Here is a 17,883-nt window from a genome sequence, read left to right as displayed (position 1 = left end):
AAAGGCACCAGAGATCGGGAGGGAGGTACCCCCTGTCATCCTGTCCTCAAAGCCCGGCCTTCCCCAAGGCCAGTGCTGTTTGGGGACATTGTGTACTAACCCAAAATGTACCTTTTTCTTAGCCTGTGTATGATTCTGTAATTGCTCCCGGCTAAGGCCCTCCTCACTCCACAGGCTCCTACTGTTTCCCCTGAGCTTGTCCTGGTCCCTGATCAGGCCTTCGCGCTGAACTAGAGTTCTCTTCCTGCAAAAAGACCTGACCCTTGAATTCTTCCACATCACCACCCACAGTTCTTCCTATGACTTACTCCAACCACAGAAGCTTCTGCATTGTTCTGTGGATGTGACGGTGCTGCCTCAGGGCCTTTGCACTTGCTGATTCCTGAGTCTGGAATGATCAGACTCAAGTGATTCACTCTCTCACTCTCATTCAAGCTTATGAGCAAATATCATGCCTCCCCTGACCCGCTCCACCAGCACCCACCACACTCACACTCTATCTCCTTCCTCTGCCGTATTGTTTCTCACTGCACTCATCACTGACTGATGTCACAGCTGACCAGCTATTTCTGTTGGTTCACTTCCGACACTGTATCGGCAGTATCTGGCACATCAGATAAAGAATACTTGCCTGGTTAGTCAGTGACAACACACCTTTCATCCACGCAGCTTCCTCCTGCAGCCCTTCAAGTTCTCCTCATTCTCCCCGCAATGAAACCAACTCCTCTGGCCTGGCGCTCGGAGCTCGCGGGCAGACGCTCTTCCCGCTGTGGCCTCGCTGCCTGTCGCGAGCTGCCCACCTGCACGGCGCCCTGAGCTCCATGCACACCTGGTAACACACCAGCTTGCATGCCTGAGTGCTTCTGCCCTTCATTCTATCACCACCTGTGGAAATCCGCCTCATCTCTCGGACTCCATCTGACGCGCTCCCTCCTCCCAGGGGAGACTTCTCTGCTCTCCCTCCCATCCCAGCCCCTGACAAGTCCTCTGTCCTCTGTTTGTGCATCTTTTCTCGGATGCCCTGTGTTGTGAATTATTTCTCTATTTGACTTTCTCTGCAGGAACACAAATTGTAGGAAGTGGGTATGCATTCCGTGAACTCCCAAGCACGCAGAGCAGGGATCTCAGTCACGTTGGGGGCCGCAGGGGTTAGAGCTTCCATCTGTTATTACTGGGCTGCAAGGGAACACAGGAATGGGTTCAGCCCATACCAGTGGGCAAGGTGGGACTAGGGAACAGGGAGCCACCACCCAGCCCCAGTACATCGTCCATGCTGTTTCCAAACCTTCAGAATTTAAAAGAAGCTGGAAATCTGGATGATTCTTAGGAAGAAAAAAAAAAAACTGTCATCCTAAAATGTCAGAGATGAATAAAGAGATATTTTTAACTGTGTGAGCAAAGCAAATCCTATCCACAGGCAGGATTCGGTCTGGGATTGGACAGTGGTAGGTTTTGAGCTCCTGTAGGACAACTGGACCGAGAGCCAAGTGCTTGGGCAAATGGTTCTCCCATTAGGCACCACTGTCAGAAACGCTGAGGTGAGGATGCTGAGGTGGGGGCAAAACTCCTGACTCCTGTTACCTATAACCCGCCTACCCCGCCTGTCTTCCCAGTCCCTGTGCATCTACTGAAAAGTCACCACTGTTTCCACACCCTCCTCCATTCCCATCTCCCCTGCACAGACCGGGGCAGGCCCTGGCCCAGCACCGGCTCTGGTTCTGCGGGCTGCAGGTAATGGGGGTGAGCGGAACTGGAGTCAGCTCAGAAGAAAGCCAGGAAAGAGATGAGGGGTCTGAAACACAAAGCTCAGGGCAGGCGAGAGGAGCCTGGCAACCCACTTTGCAGGAGGGAAGGTTGCAGGGTTGGCCAGCAGTGGTTTGCAAGTTTATGAAAGGCTCTTGCCTGGGACAGTAATGAGCTGTGCCCCCCACTGAGAACAGAGCAAACAGAAACAGGCTCCAAATGCAGCCTGCGGGTCTGGACGGTGCCTTCCCTAACAGAGGCATTTGTGAAGACGTTTGTATTTGGATACTCTTTCCCAGGGAAACAGTCCTTTTTGCATTCATTATCTGCCCCCTATGGAAAGGTGGTTCATGATGAGTGAGCCACATGCTAGAAGAAATACTTTCATGTACAGAAGAGGGCTGATGGCAGTAACTGTCTTTATTTACCTGGAGATCACTTCAGCCAGGAAGCACACAGGTACCAGGTTCAAGGACAGATAGCTATAAACAGCCATGTTCCCCCAGGTCACATGCCAAGAATGCTAAGTTTCCTGCAGACCATGAGGAGGGCAGACAGCATAGATAAATGGACAGACAGACAGCCTCTTCCTCCAGATGTGCAGAGTCACAGCAGTGAGCCACCCTCCCGGGACAGTGGGCTTGTCCCCATGGCCACCCTAAGGTCGCATTTTCTTAATCCTCTAAGTTGAAGGAAGAGCAAGGATGAGCTTTTGTCTCTAGAACTCCATCCAGCCTGGAGCTATGGTCAACTGGCCTCCAAGGAAGCCCCGGGAAATAGTCTCAGACATTTCCCGCACGGCCCATTTCCTGCCTCAGTCCCCGGAACCTGCTGCTCCTGGGATCCACCACCACCATCAGTTCCATTTGCCAGGAACACTCTCCCCCCACCATGAAGGCTAACCAGACCCAGAGGGTAGCCCAGAATATCCTGTTTCCTCATTGCTCCTCTCCCTTAGGATTTTCAAAGCGATACTGTTTTCTCTTCTCTCTCTCTCTCTCTTTGGATTTTTTTATATTTATAGATAGGTAAGTAGGTAGACACATGTGAGCTAGGATTTTTTTTTGCTATTTATTTATTTAAAAGGCAGAGTTACAGAGAGAGAAACAAAGAGACAGATCTTCCACTTGCTGACTCAGTTCCCAAGTGGCTACAATAGCCAGTCAGGATGAGGCCAAACCAGGAGCCTAGAATTCCCTCTTCCAGTCTCCCACAAGTGTGGCAGGGGCTCAGGTACTCAGACCATCTTCCAGGGTTTTCTCTGATGCATTAGCAGGTAGCTGAATCGGAAGTGGAACAGCTGAGATCCCAATCCGTGCTCCTATGGGATGCCCGTGTCACAGACGGCAGCTTAACCTGCTGCACCCCAACACCAGCCCCCTTTTCCTCTTTGTAAGAAGGCCCACTTTCAGGTAGCTCAGGGGGATGAATCTTGAGGGTGTGCACCGAACAAGTGGCCTCAGAGAAACACAGGCCCCAGGTCGCCCTCTGGGTGCAGGTACAAGCGGCCCTATCAGACGGTGTACGCAGTGGTGCGCTCAGTCTCCTGTCTCCTGCCCTTTCCACCACTTCTCAAGGTTATTTCTGAGCCTGGTGCTGTCTCATTGTGTTTGCTTCCTGTTGGACTTCCAAGGGCTTTGGTTTCTATTTTAGCACTTTTAGTTCTTAATTAATCAGAACAAAATGCCAGCATTAAATCAAGAGAAGTGCTTGGTTTTGCTTTATTTCACAGGATGGGACTACATCTAAAGGAGAGTAATTAATTGTAGATGATAAGTTATTACTGGACATCTGGAATCAGGAAGAAGTAGCCCAGGGATTAGAAAAGCTGACACACATGAAGGCGGCTTGAGACCCTGAGTCTGGAAACAGCTAACGGGGCGGTTGGTCTTCTTGCTGTTGCTTTAGTGCTGTGATGCACTGGACTGGCTCAAATAGCATAATGAAGGGATAGGAGAGTAGAGTTAAATTATTTATTTGATATTCTGTCACATAAATGTTGGAGTCAGTTGGAGTTCAAATCCTAGATCTGCTATTTGCTGTGAGAACCCAGCCAGGAAATGATAACCTTTAAAGTAAGAACACCAACCTCCAAGGTTTTTGTAAAAATGAATTCTGTAAGGCATAGCCTACACATAGCAGCTTGTAGCACATAACAAGCTTTTGAAAAGTGCTAACTACAGGGGCTGGCGTTGTGGCACAGGAGATCAAGCAGCAACCTGGGCACCCACATCCTACATCAGAGTGCTGGTTCAAGTCCCAGTTACTCCACTTCCAATCCAGTTTCCTGCTAAAGTGCCTGGGAAGGCAGCAGAGGATGGCCCAAGTGGGAGACCAGGATGGAGTTCCTGGCTCCTGACTTCAGCTGAGCCTAGACCTGGCTGTTATAGCCATTCAGGGAGTGAACCAACAAATGGAAAATCAATCCATATCTCTCTCTCTCTCTCTCTCTCTCTCTGTCTCCTTTTCTGCCTTCTGCTCTTTCAGATAAATAAATCTTTTTTTAAAAAGTGGTAACTATTATTACCATTAAAGCAGCAATAACGACGTCAACAACATGTTCACCCTCAGTAGACTTCTCAAACACACCTCGCGAGATTCTAATCAAGCTTAGCTTGAGAGCCGACATCACATCAGCACCCTGAAATAGCAGGGCAAAGCTAGCCCAGCAATTGGCTCAGGTGTGACAATTCCAGGGTCTTTCACTGAAGTACAGGAGAATATACACTGTGTCCTGAACAACCTCTTTTTTATATCACCCTCTGCTATGGTTTGAAGCAAGACCCCACTCCCACATCCCGGCAAAACTCAGGAGTTTAGTTCTCAAAGCAAATAGGGTACCAACAGGGTGGAAGCTTAATTCAGTTATTTAGGGGTGGAGCCTTTGGATTAGGTCCTTGGGGTACAGCCTTGTGGTTCAATCATGGTGGTACCATAAGAGACCACACAGACATCCATGTTCCCTGTCTGTTGCCATGTGATAACCTGTGCCCCCTTGGCACTCTGCCAACAAGACCAGCATATCTAGAGGTGGGACCCAATCTTGACCTGTGAACCTCCAGAACTGTGAGCCAAGGTAAACCTCTGCCCTTTATAAAGTTAGGCTGCCTCGGGTGTTTCCTGGTGGGGAATAAGGGCTGCCTAATGCACCTGCCTAGCACCTGGTCCCCTGATTCCTCCTCCTTCCAGCAGATCTCTCCACGGGTATCTCTGCCCTGCTCCAAAGTTACTCCTCCTCTTGCCCTCTCCTCTGTAATCAAAACTTTCTCCTTCAGGATTGTGATTTTTTTTTAAGGTGGTAGGAAAAAAATGTTACCTGCTTCTTCATTAGCCAACTGAGAAAATACATGGACTGTTCTGAACCATAGTAAACTGTTTAGATAGGCATACCGCTAAAATCCTTGGATTCCACAGAAATTCACAATACTGTGTGGACCCCAGGTTTATGCAAATTGCATGTAACAGAGTTTTTTAAACTGCCCCCCACCAATAATCTACACCCACTAATCTCTCTTCAGTAGACTATGTGCCATTTAAAGATATCTGGGGAGGGGCCGGCGCTGTGGCAAAGTAGACTAAGCCTCCACCGTAGCACCAGCATCCCATATGGGCACCAGTTTGTGTCCCAGCTGCTCCTTTTCTGATCCTGCCATAAGCTATGGCTTGGGAAAGCAGTGGAGGATGGCCCAAGTACTTGGGCCCCTGCGCCCACTTGGGTGACCTGGAAGAAGCTCCTGGTTCCTGGCTTCAGATGGGCTCAGCCCCAGCCATTGAGGCCATTTGGGGAGTGAACCAGTAGGTGGAAGACCTTTCTCTCTGTCTCTCCCTTTTTCTGTAATTCTGCCACTCAAATAAATAAATTAAATCTTTAAAAAAAAAAAAAAGATATCTGGGGAAAACAGGTAACACAAAGGCCAGAACAATACTAAGCTCCTCGCCATCTCATTTCTGGATGGTAGCTGATCCCCAGCCCACACAAAAATGTGACTGGAGGATTAAAATTAGGGGAGCACCTGTTGAGGATGTTGTTCAACAGGCCAGGGGAACATGGGAAGCTATGGCCTAGGGTTACTGAAAGCACGACAAGCTTTCTAAGCAGACTCTGACAATAGCCTGGGCACCCCAAGGCTTCTGGGAACATTTGCAGGACTCGGGCTGGGGAAATCTGACCTGAAGATGGCCCTTGCCAATAAGGCAGCTTTGGAATTTGGTGGCTGATTTGCCAAGAAAAGGACCATCCATGGGACCGATGGCTCCATAAGAATCCAGTAATGGAGTTATGTGCCTACGTCACACAGCAGACAATTATATTCTCTATAGGTCACGTCAGGCAGCAGTCAAGTGCTTTATGATGTATTCATTCATTTCAATACAGTCAGCAGTGATGTTACACAGTGGTTTGGATCAAGAAAAGGCTCAACAGCATTTGAAAAGAAAAAATGTGTTTTCTTAAGGAGATTATTTTGCAAAACCAAATGAATGCATATGAGTTCCTTCATTAAACTGTAAACTAGTTTGGCAGGTGATTCTAATATGCTCCTAGCACAAGGGGGAATTAGAGCAATTGAAACAGTGGAAAGCAATGAGCTACAGGTGTGCCTTGCTTGGGTGTTTGGTCTCATTTGGATTATGGCAGGCTATGTCAAATATGTTTCACGAAGTTTGTAGTAAATCATTCCAATAATTATAATTGGAGTTTCTAAAAAGCACTGAATAGTTATATAATGGCTTAAGAGAGAAAATCGGGACTTTCGGGTCATCCATTCACAGTCAATGGCTTCCCAATACACCCTCCCATTCCAAAGCTGCTCTCCCCTCCTTCCAAAAGAAAAGATGAACCAACCACAGAGGAAAAGAAATGGACTCTTACAGTATGGCAAGAACCCAGAAATAAGCACCAGTGGAGCCCACAGGGGCTGTTCTGATGCTTACGAAGAAGGTTGACCTACACGAACCCCAAAGCTGCCTCCTAACCTTGAGCTCCTGTCAGCCAGTATCTAAAAGTCAATTCTTGGAGGTGGCATTGTGGTGTAGCAGGGCAAGCTACTGCTGCAATGCCAGCATCCCATATGAGTGACAGTTCATGTCCTGCTGACTCCTCTTCCAATCCAGCTCCCTGCTAATAGTCTGGAAAAGCAGCGGAATATGGCCCAACTACCTGGGCCCTGCCACCCACATGGGAGAGCTGGAAGAATTTCCAGGCTTCTGACTTCAGCCTGGCCCAGCGCTGGTCATTGTGACTATCTGAGGAGTAAATCAGCAGATGGAAAATCAATCTCTCTCTCTCTCTCTCTCCCTCTCTCTCTTACTCTGCCTTTCAAATAAATACATAAAACCTTTTTTAAAGTTATTTCTTCTAGGATGATCCATTTTCAAAGATAACTCATCATCTTCCATCTCCTCCTCTTCCTAAATTAGCCTGTTTTTTGAACTTGCTGTTTTATTCATTTAATTCATATATTTATTGGGAACTTAAAAGTGCCATGCACTATAATAGGTGCTGAGAATACAGCCATTAAAAAGAGAGGCAAAGTCATGCATAGACACCATTACATTTTACTAAAAAAGATAGAAAATAACAAAACAGATGATTATATAATACACTGTCAGCTGAGGAAGCATTATATGAAGAAGAATCAAGCAGGTTAAAGGAAAGTGGAGCCGGAGTATCCCAAGGTGTCTGCTCTGACGAGGGCACATCTGAGCAATTTCTACAGCTTAGGCTCTCTACCCTAAAAATTTGCAAGAACATTGGGAAGAGTCATATTTTAATATTTAGTGCATTATTTGAGCACTCCAATGTTTAAAAAGGTGACATTGGTTTGGATCAACACAGCTCCAACCATTGTGGCCAACTGGGGAGTGAACCATCAGATGGAAGACCTCTCTCTGCCTCTTCTCTGTGTAACCCTGACTTTCAAATAAATAAATAAATCTTTAAAAAAAAAAGGTGACATAAATTAATGGAGAGGGCCAGGTGGACTGCAAGTGAAGGCACAAGTCAGGGGGAGAGTGTTCTGAGCAGACTGGCAAGTGCAGAGAATTCGAGTGGCAAGACTTACCTTGCCCAAGGAACAGCAAGCAGACCTGCAAGGCTGGAGAAAAGTGAGCACGTGCAATGAAAGGCAGGGCACAGCTCTCAGTTCCTGTTCTCCTGCAGGCTGGAAGCTGCAGGTAAACTACAGTGCCGTCCACTCCTCCCCTCTTTCCTCATCCAACCACATTCAACTATCTTTCCTAAAGGGCGATTCTCTAAAATCATCCCTTCCCTGCTTTTCTTTCCTCTCCCACCTTAAATTAGGCTCCATTCACTATCTGCCTGCATTATTCAAGAGCCTCTAGGGGCCTGTGTTATGCCATAGCGGGTTAAGCCACTGCCTACAATGCTGGCATCCCTTATGAGCACAGGTTCACATCCACTTCCGATCCAGCTCCCTGCTAATGCGCCTAGGAAAGCAGTGAAAGACGACCCAAGTACCTGGGCCCCTGCACCCATGTGGGAGACCCAGATGAAGCTCCTGGCTTTGGCCTGACCCAGCCCTGGTCACTGTGGTCATTTGGGGAATGAACCAGAGGATGGAAGATTTCTCTGTCTCTCCCTCTGTCTCTGTAACTCTGCCTTTCAAACAAATAAATAAATTGTTTAAAGAAAGAACCTCCCAATTAGCCTTCCTCCATATTGTATCTCCCATTGCTCTAATCAGTTAAGCTTCCAGATTAATCTTCCTAGAACATTGCTTTCATCACATCCTTCCCACCATTGCATTGAAATATTTCAGCATTAGCTATAGAATAAAGAGATGTTCTTTAGTCTTCCCCTGCCTCAGTCTGACCCAAACGTCTTTGCCCTGTAACTCCATTTTCACCTTAAAACTCACATGCCTATAGTCTGCCTAATCCCTCTCAACCCTTGCAGCCCAGTTTAGGACCATATTCACCTATTCTGAACAGCCCAGCCCAAAACAGACTACCTCCTTTCTTGAACAACTGGAGCACTAAGTCATGCATACAGATAGATCTCCCACTGATTGCTTAATACACAGCACTGAATAAGGCCCACTGCATCCGCTGTAGTCCTGCCTCACCAGTTAAATCTGCTGAGAGCAGGAGCCAGGTCTTACTCATCCTGTGCATCATTCGAGTGTCACATATGTTCATGCCATAATATACATGATAGGGAGACGGTAAATATTTTCAACAAGAGACTTCCAGGTTGCCAGGCATCGAACTGGCTAAGAAAGCAATGAAATAAAAGGATCAATGTATCTGCAGCAAAGAGGACTGTCCAGTGCGAAGTCCTCTTCCTCATAATAGGAAAGATGGCTAGGTCAGCAGCATGCTCACAAAAATCTTTATTTTGCTCATCCCCTATTTCAGCAAATAGCTAAGAAACCAGCTCTGAGCACTTATGCTAAGCCCTGAGCATGTGTACTTGCAAACTCTCCAGGAAAACACCATCAACATGGGAGAATCAAATGTGCGAAACCCAGAGATGTGTTTCTTCAGTCTCCTAAACCACTGGCCAAATGTTGGGCAATAGCAACATTTTGCCCACACAGAAAGCTTCCCAGAGTGCCAATAAAAACTTAGGCAAAGCTTATAAAGCCTGCATTGTCATAGAGAAAATATACAGTCTCATTCTCAAATCGAAGTTTCCAAACAAGAGGCTAAAGTAAAAAAAAAAAAAAAAAAATTAGCACTGGATGCCTGATGGCCTTGCAGAGTTGCCCAACAGAACTGAACTGTCTGGGCAGTGTTTTATGTGGATTTTTTGAAGTTAGCACCTGCCAGATTCTTTGAAGTCCTATCTTTCAAAATAATAATCATAATAAAGTTAAAAATAACAGATGCAGGAATTCTGCATTCAATTCCTATTTCACCTACCTCCAGCAGGAAGAAGCCCTTGAAGGGAAGGGGGTGGGTAGAGCTGGGCAGTGAATCACCCCCTTCCAGTTGGCACCCCTGTGTTTCTGTCCCCCAACCCTTACCCTTGGAAGTCCAGGCTGCCCTGTCTGCTATTCTGGTGAGGGCTCAGGACAAGCCTTGCCCCTGGCAAAAGTAGGGACAGGCTTTACTGGACATGAGGAGCACCTGCTCTGCTCTCCTCCAGGTCCTCTCCCTGGCCGAAGCCTAGAATTCCACTAGTAGAGTGTAATCTCTGCATGTGCCTTCCTTCTCTGTGAACCTGTAAGAATTTAGAGGAAGGATAATAGCATTTACTGTCATTTGTATCATAGTGCAAAGGTCAAAACTCCAGTGTTTCCAGCGCCAGATTAGGAGGGAAATGGAGCCCAAACCAGCTCTAACCCAATTGAGCCATGCAACATGGACCTGATGCTACTAAGCCTTTTGACTACTGAATCCAGAAATCCAGAAAACATGTTTGCAACCTTGATAAGTACAGTGCAGAAGGAAGAGCTGAAACCCCCTGGTGGTAAAGTGTCCTTTACCACCAGGGAGGACACTCAGGGAGAAGGAACACTTCGCGGGGGGAGGACACTTCAGGGAGAAGCCAGTGGTCGGAGAGTGAGTTGAGAAGCTTTGTCAAAGATGAGCTCTGATGCAGCCTGCCCCAACTTTAAATCTCATATCAACCAAGAGCAAATGCATTTTTCAAGACATACATTTACCCAGCTTTAATAGTTCCCTTTCCAAAAACTAATCAGCAAAATCTCTTGTGCATTTGCGAAATAATACAAAATTACTAATTCCTCCCAATAGCATTGTTAGCCCGTTTTATAGCCAAGGTGCTAGAGAAAGAGACATAGTACAGAATTTTATATCCAGTTCTGTTTATTGTGGCATCCAGTGAGCCATGCTGCATTCCTAATGTTCAGATAGATGTCCGAATCTTACTTTGGGCCAAAACAAACCGATTGATTGCATCTGAAATAGCTGTTCTGTTAAAAAATTGGAGTAATTTATAAACATAATGGTTATTTCCTTATAGAAAAAGAACGAAACCCATCCCTAACCTATGCTCACATATGATGTTCAGCTCTGTAGGCCCAAATGCAATTCCTGACCATCAGCCATGTCAGCACTGAGTGCTTAATTCAGGCTAATATATTGGCTCTTTTTAACTGGACTATTAAGTCCATTATCATTTAATGAAACAATTTTAACTTTATCCCCAAAAACACTCCTTATGCCTTCCCCTCTACTCCCTAAAGGCACAACAATGTAAATTTAAAAGAAAAATAACTACGAAGCTTTGCTAAGTGCAAATGATAGCCACAGACCAGGTTAAGTCTTGAATTTCTGTTTCAATACAGGCCACATTTGATTTTTTACTACAAAGATAAACCCAAGCTGGCAATTACCCTTTACTAACCCTACCAAATAATCTCAGCATGAAAACACTGGTATTCTCCTTACAACAACATAACATATATGGAAATAACGAACATAATTTCAGAGTCTTAATAATCCATTTCACAATTAGGGTGTGAAACGTTATCTTTAAAAATACCATGGTAGTTCTTTTTCCTTTTCAGCAGTCTCAAAGTGAAATTATAAAAACCAAAGTCCTTTACAGAGTTTCAGCTGCCCCTGTGTCACAGATATGCATATGGAACACAAATGGGCCCAAATGCTCTTCAGGTGTACTTTTCTCTGCTACCTTCAGTACACACACACACTAGTTTAAGCCTTCACTTGTTCTGAACATAAAGTCTGAATCTTTTATAAATATGTTTTACCCAATGCCTATTTTGATACGTCTAAGGTAGAGAGAAGTGAAATTGGCCTCTTTATTAAGCTTTGCAAAAATAAGTTAACATATTCTTATTAATGTTTCTTAGTATAACGCCACTTTCTGAACAATTCTTAGGTCTAACCATCCTGTATACACCTCTCCCAAAAACAACGCCTTTGAAAACAGTGCCCCTCAACAACAACAACAACAACAAAGGTACAAACATCTGTAACTTACAATCATGGTTTTGGCAAACTTAGTTAATAATCTAATGATTAAAAAAAGAAGTCCCAGTTTTTTAACACCTGTCTTAAAAGACCTCAAATGGCAGCTTTAGGGATTTGAATACCTTTGAGAAGCTTGCACATCTAAAGGAGTCAGCGGGACTGATGTGGTTGAGGCACTAAGCGTTTGACGTGGCGGTTGTAGGGGCTGCAAAGGCACCACAGTAGGAAGCAGCTTTCCACGGACTTCAAAGCACCCGGCAGTTAATTATCCAGCTTTCAGGAGCAGCATGGACTCACCGTGACAGCTGTTAGGCGAGGACACATGGGCACCTCCACCACTGAACATCAGCCTTCACGTTGTGTCATTGTTCGGCTTGGATCAACCTGGAAAGAAATGCTTACGGTCTCAGCTTGGTTCAATTCAAATGAGCCTAAGAGTTTTCCCAGATGGTTTCTCTGCACAGGCTTCTTTCTCACCCTGGAGCTTGCACTTCGCCATCCCCTGCTAGAGCTGCAGGGCGTGCTGCTTGCATATGCTCCTGCTCCATTTTTTTAATGCCACACAGGGGGCGCATCCACATAGCAGCTCCTCCCTGTCATTACTGAACCCAACCTGGAGGCTTGTGACTTTGGTGAGCAAAGAAAAGCCTCTTCTTTAGGAGCTCTTCCAATCTCTCACCCTCCCTCATGCCCTCCCTTTTCCCATCCCTCCATTCTTTCAACTGACAGCAAAGATTGACTGTGCCTTGTGCTTAACAGGTGGGATGTCTTCGGGTGTTCTCCATGGCTGATCAAATATAGTGGGCCCAACAATTACTTGACTAACATGAATCCGGGCGGGGCCCTGCTTGCGCACCGTCTCCCAGAGCATCAGCTACTATCTACAAATCTCGGCAGGAGTAGCGGTGTTCACTCCTGGGCTCCTGACACCACCTCCAAATCAGACTGTGGTCAGAACTGTGCACTTGGCTGGCACCTTTGTCGCACCAGAACTCATCTTTCTGGAACAACATCAGGTGGTCCCAGGGCATGTGTCCTCAAGGAAAGAAGACACACATAAAAAGCAAAGTATACATTCCTTTGATGGGACTTGCTGAAGACAGGAAAGAATAGTCTTTGAAAGGGGCAAAGAAGCGAGGGCTAGGACTGCAGGGATCAGAAAGCTCATTAGGAAAGAGCTAAAAGAAGAAAAACTTCAAAAGGAAAAGAAAAAAAATTGACATAATAAACATTTTCCTATGAAATAATCATAATAATTGATATGCTCTCACCTAACATCATCCCTTTTAGAAAATTTCTACTTTTAGTACTCTAAGTTTGTGAAGTCTTGCTGCTTAAATTGGAAAAAAAAAACACTTAAACAAAAATCCCCAGCAATCTCTGACCTCTTATTGCCCTGTATTTCTAAGCCCATTCACTTTAATCAGCCACATACTGTTCCTTGACATGTCCAGAGGCCCAGATGAGGCCTTGCTGATTTTGAGCAGTTGGTAACTATGTGCAATATATGCAGAACCAGATTCTGGGGACTTCAAGAATCCAGAGCTCTCCTTGTCCCTCCACCTCTGGGACACAAATATCAAATGCTTTCATCTTTCTGGCGTGCAAAATGTTTTCAAGCTGCTTACAAGATGGGTAATGTGAGTGACTGGACAAAAATACCACACATTTTTTAATTGTCTTTAAACATGTTTCTCTGTAGTTTTCAGTTCATCTTATATTAGCTGCTGAGCAGAAATTGGCTTTGTTTCTTGCAGTCAAATTACAAAACAGGCATAAATCTCTAATATTCTCGGTTCCCTGTAGTGACTTTGCTTTGCTCTGGGAGGGTCTGAATATCTCAAAAAAGCATCACTACATAAATTCCCAACATGCCAGGCTGCTGGCCAAAATACTCAAAGGTGATAGGCCACAGCTGCTTCTTTCTTCTTGGGAAAAAGGTGTGGGTCACTGGATACTCAACAAATGTGTGATTCCTAAGTGTTGAGTCTCTGCTTTCTAAGGAGCGCTAAGTCGACTATAGCAAATCAGGCTTTTTTTTTTTTTTTTTAAGAAAAAAAGATTTAATTATTTATTCAAAAGGCAGTTGCAGAGAGGCAGAGGCAGAGAGAGGTCTTCCATCCATTGGATCACTCCCCAAATGGTCACAACCACAGGAGCTGGGCCAATCCAAAGCCAGGACCCAGGAGCTTCCTCTGGGTCTCCCACGTGGGTGCAGGGGCCCAAGCACTTGAGCCTTCTTCTACTGCTTTCCAAGGCCATAATAGAGAGCTGGATCAGAAGTGGAGCAGCAGGGTCTCAAACCGGTGCCCATATGGGATGCTGGCACTGTGGTGTAGCAGGTAAAGCCGTTACCTGCTACACCACAGCTCCGGCAGTTTGCATAGTTGACCAGACCTAGATTTTCTGGGCTAACTAAAGCAGTATTCAACCAATGTATCATAAAATCTCAGAATGGTAACTTACTTCAAAAATCATAGGGACCAAGGCTAATGTAGTGCAGTGGGCTAAGCCACTGCTGGTGACACCAGCATCCCATATCAGAGTGCCAATTCAAGTACTGGCTGTTCTGTTTCCCATCCAGCTAAGGCACCTGGGAAGGCAGCAGAGAATGGCCTAAGTACTTGGGTCCCTGCCACACATGTGGGAGACCCAGATGGAGTTCCTGACTCCTTAGCCTTCAGCCTGGCCCAGCCTAGGATATTGTGGCCATTTGGGGAGTGAACCAGCAAATAGAAGAACTCCTTCTGTATTTCTCCACATGTCCCTCTCTCTATCATCACTCTGCCTTTCAAATAAATAAAAGAAATCTTTAAAAACCAAGTGAAAAAACTATTTTGTCCAAAGATATGATCCATAAATGACCCCCATAATATCCCTAGCATATAATTATATGCATGAACATCTCTGGAGAGAAGATTCTACTCTGTGTTAAAATACTCTACATAAATGATAGTAATAATTAATATAAGATAAATAATATGTAAATAGCTACTATACCTTACTAACAAAAGAATAGTCTAATCGAAAAAATATAGATTATGAAAAGAAACATGGATCCCAAACAAATTTATGATGCAAAACAGTAAAACTCCTAGTAGAAAACATAGGAGAAAATCTTGATGGCTTTGGGCTTGACAATGATTTTTTAGATGCAACACAAAAGGCCATAACCCATGAAAGGAAGAATTGATAAACTGGACTTCATAAAATTTAAAAATTTCTGCCCTGCAAAAGATATTGTCAAAATAATTAAAACACAAACCACAGACTAGGAAATATTTGTAAAAAACATATCCAGACGCTGGCACTGAAGCATAGCAGGTTAAGCCACCACTTGTGGAGTTGGCATCCCATATGGGCACCAGTTTAAGTCCCAGCTGCTCCACTTCTTCCCTTTTTTTAAAGATTTATTTATTTATTAAAAGGCAGAGTTATGGAGAGACAGAGAGAGAGACAGAGAGAGAGATTTTCCATCCACTGATTCACTCCCCAAATGACTGCAATGGCCAGGGCTGGGCCAATCCAGTGCCAAGAGCCAGGAGCTTCTTCCAGGTCTCCCATGTGGGTGCAGGGGCTCAAGGACATAGGCTATCTTCCGTTGCCTTCCCAGGTGCATTAGCAGAGAGCTGGATCAGAAGTGGAGCAGCCTGGACTTGAACTGGTGCCAAAGGGATGCTAACACTTCAGGTGGCGGCTTTACCTGCTATGCCACAGCTCCAGCCCCTCAGCTGCTCTATTTCTAATCCAGCTCCCTGCTAATGCACCTGGGAAAGCAGTGGAAGATGGCCCAAGTGGTTGGGCCCCTGCACCCATATGGGAGATTTGGAAGAATCTCCTGGCCCCTGGTTCCTGGCTTCTGGCTTCAGATTAGCTCAACTCTGGCTATTGTGGCCATCTGGGGAGTAAACCAGTGGATGAAAGATCTCACTCTCTCTCTCTCTCAAATAAATTTTTAATAAAAATAAATTTTTAATAAAATTATTTCTTTCAAATAAATAAATCTCACAAAAAAAGGAAAACAAATCCATAAACTGTACTTTGGAAATTATATTTACTAAATAAAAGCTTAAAAAAAAAGGAAAACGAAAGACATCTAATAAAGGACTATCTCCAAAATATACAAAGAATTCTAAAAATTCAACAAAAACCAAATAACTGTGGGGAGCAACTCGGACTAGACTAAGTTACTGGAATTAAGACTTATTCTATGCATCTGCTCTCCCACAATATGGCGCTAGGAGAGGAGAAAACAGCTTCTACGCAGCTGCCTCTTGCCAACTTGAGTGATGACCTCCAGGAGCTGATCCTGCTCCTGATTGGAGGAGAGCAGCATACTCGGCGTGTGGGCAGCCGAGTTGGGATTGGTGGAAGAGGACTATAAAGGAGGAGAGAGACAACATGCACCAGGAACATCTATCTGAAGGAACACCTGTGCAGCCCCCGAGAGAGCCGGCGGGCGGTGTGCCGCTCCCCCGCGGAAGTGGGGAATGTGGCAGGGGGAACCGCCCTTCCACGGAGGTGGAAGGGTCAGTAGCCAACCCGGGAAGAACCAGCAGCAAACCCGGGGAGGGCTGAGCAGACGAAAGAACAGCGCAGGGTCCTGTGTCGTTCCTCCACGAAGAGGGGGAGCGACAAATAACCCAATTTATTTGTTTAAAGATTTATTTATTTATTTATTTATTTGAAAGGCAGAGTTACACAGTGAAAGGCAGAAACACACACACACACACACACACACAGATATCTTCTATCTACTGGTTCACTCCCCAAATGGCCACAATGGCCAGAGCAAGGTCAGATGGAAGCCAGGAGCCAGGAGCTTCATCGGGTCTCCCACATGAGTGCAGGACTCAAGGAGTTCTGATTTCCCAGGTGCATTAGCAGGGAGCTGGACTGGAAATGGAACAACTGGGACATGAACCAGCAGCCATATGGGATGCTAGCATTACAGGCTGCAGCTTAACCCACTATACCACAAATGCGGCCCCCAAGCAACCCAATTTAAGTATTGGGCCAAAGATCTTAATACATACTTCACCAAAGAAGATATAGACATGGAAACTGATCACAAGAAAAAAAATCCACATAATGTGTCATCATGGAAATGCAAATTTAAAGAATGAGTAAAATCCAGAACATTGACACCAAATGCTGGTGAGGCTGTAGACTAATCAGAACATTCATTCATTGCTGGTGGAAATACAAAATGATACTGCTACTTTGGAAGACACTTTGGTAGCTTCATAAAAAATTAAACATATTTTTAACATAAGATCCAGCAATTGAGCTCCTTGTTTTACCCAAAAAGTTCAAAATTTATGCCCACACAAGCCCCACAAAATGGGTGTTAATGCTTCCTTTTTCCATTATTGCTAAACTTGGAAGTAACCAAAGTGCCCTTCAGAAAGTGAGTGGCTAACCAAACTGTGGTGCATCCAGTCTACGGAATATCATTTAGTGCCTAAGAGAAATGCACTATCAAGACTGGTGTTGTGGCATAATGGATTAAGCTGCTGACTGTGACACCAGCATCCCAAATGAGTGCCCATCTGAGTCCTGGCTGCTCCACTTCCCATCCTGCTCCCTGCTAATGTGCCTGGGAAGGCAGAAGAAGTAGGCCCAGGTCCTTGGGCTCCTGCTACAGACATGGGAGACCTGGAAGAGTCTCCTGGCTCCTGGCTTCGGTCTGGCCCAGCCCCAGACATTGTGGCCATATGGGGAGTGAACCTGTGTATGGAAGATCTATCTTCCCCTCCCCACTCTGTAACTTTGCATTCAAATAAATGAAATAAATTTTAAAAAATAAATAGGTATCAAGCTATGAAAAGACATGGAAGATACTTAAATGCACTGAGTGAAAGAAGCCAGAAAGATAACTTTCTGATCCCAACTAGGAATCGTCCTGGAAAAATTAAAACTATGGAGACAGTAGAAAGATCAATGAGGCCAATTTTCCACCTTCCTGAAACCAATAAAAGTTTTTAAAACATCTTTTAGAGTCTCCAAGAGGAAAACACAAACTCTAAAGTGGTTGTTAAGGATTGAGGAGAGGGCAGGGTGGACAAGAGCATCAGGGTTCTTTGGACAATGAAACTACTCTGATTCGATAACGGTGGCTGCAGTCATCACACACGTACCCGCATGGGAGACCAGGAAGAAGCACCTGGCTCCCGGCTTCGGATCGGTGCAGCACCAGCCGTGGCGGCCCTTGGG

At 45.3% G+C, this 17,883-nt stretch overlaps 2 long non-coding RNA genes across 4 annotated transcripts in view; both read right to left on the bottom strand.

The window, feature by feature from the left end:
• LOC103350414 (uncharacterized) overlaps positions 1-17,883 on the bottom strand; it is a 47,642-nt gene that overhangs the window by 12,862 nt on the left and 16,897 nt on the right. For 2 of the 3 annotated variants that reach the window (XR_016233258.1, XR_011388155.2), the window contains exon 3: positions 11,965-12,051. This is a non-coding gene — a long non-coding RNA (uncharacterized LOC103350414). Of the gene's footprint in view, positions 1-11,964; positions 12,052-12,144; positions 12,283-17,883 lie in introns of those variants that run through there. The other variant, XR_016233259.1, reaches the window with a different exon arrangement.
• Positions 10,519-11,927, bottom strand: LOC149127120 (uncharacterized). Its single transcript, XR_016233261.1, has 2 exons — positions 11,790-11,927; positions 10,519-10,643 (listed from the first exon to the last, which is right to left on the bottom strand). It is a non-coding gene; the product is annotated as an uncharacterized LOC149127120 (long non-coding RNA).

Source organism: Oryctolagus cuniculus, chromosome 4, assembly GCF_051225735.1.
Source record: "Oryctolagus cuniculus isolate XC-2025 breed Fujian yellow rabbit chromosome 4, ASM5122573v1, whole genome shotgun sequence".
Lineage (NCBI taxonomy): Eukaryota > Metazoa > Chordata > Mammalia > Lagomorpha > Leporidae > Oryctolagus > Oryctolagus cuniculus.
Note: the sequence above shows the minus strand (reverse complement) of the source record. Positions and strands in the feature narration are given on the sequence as shown.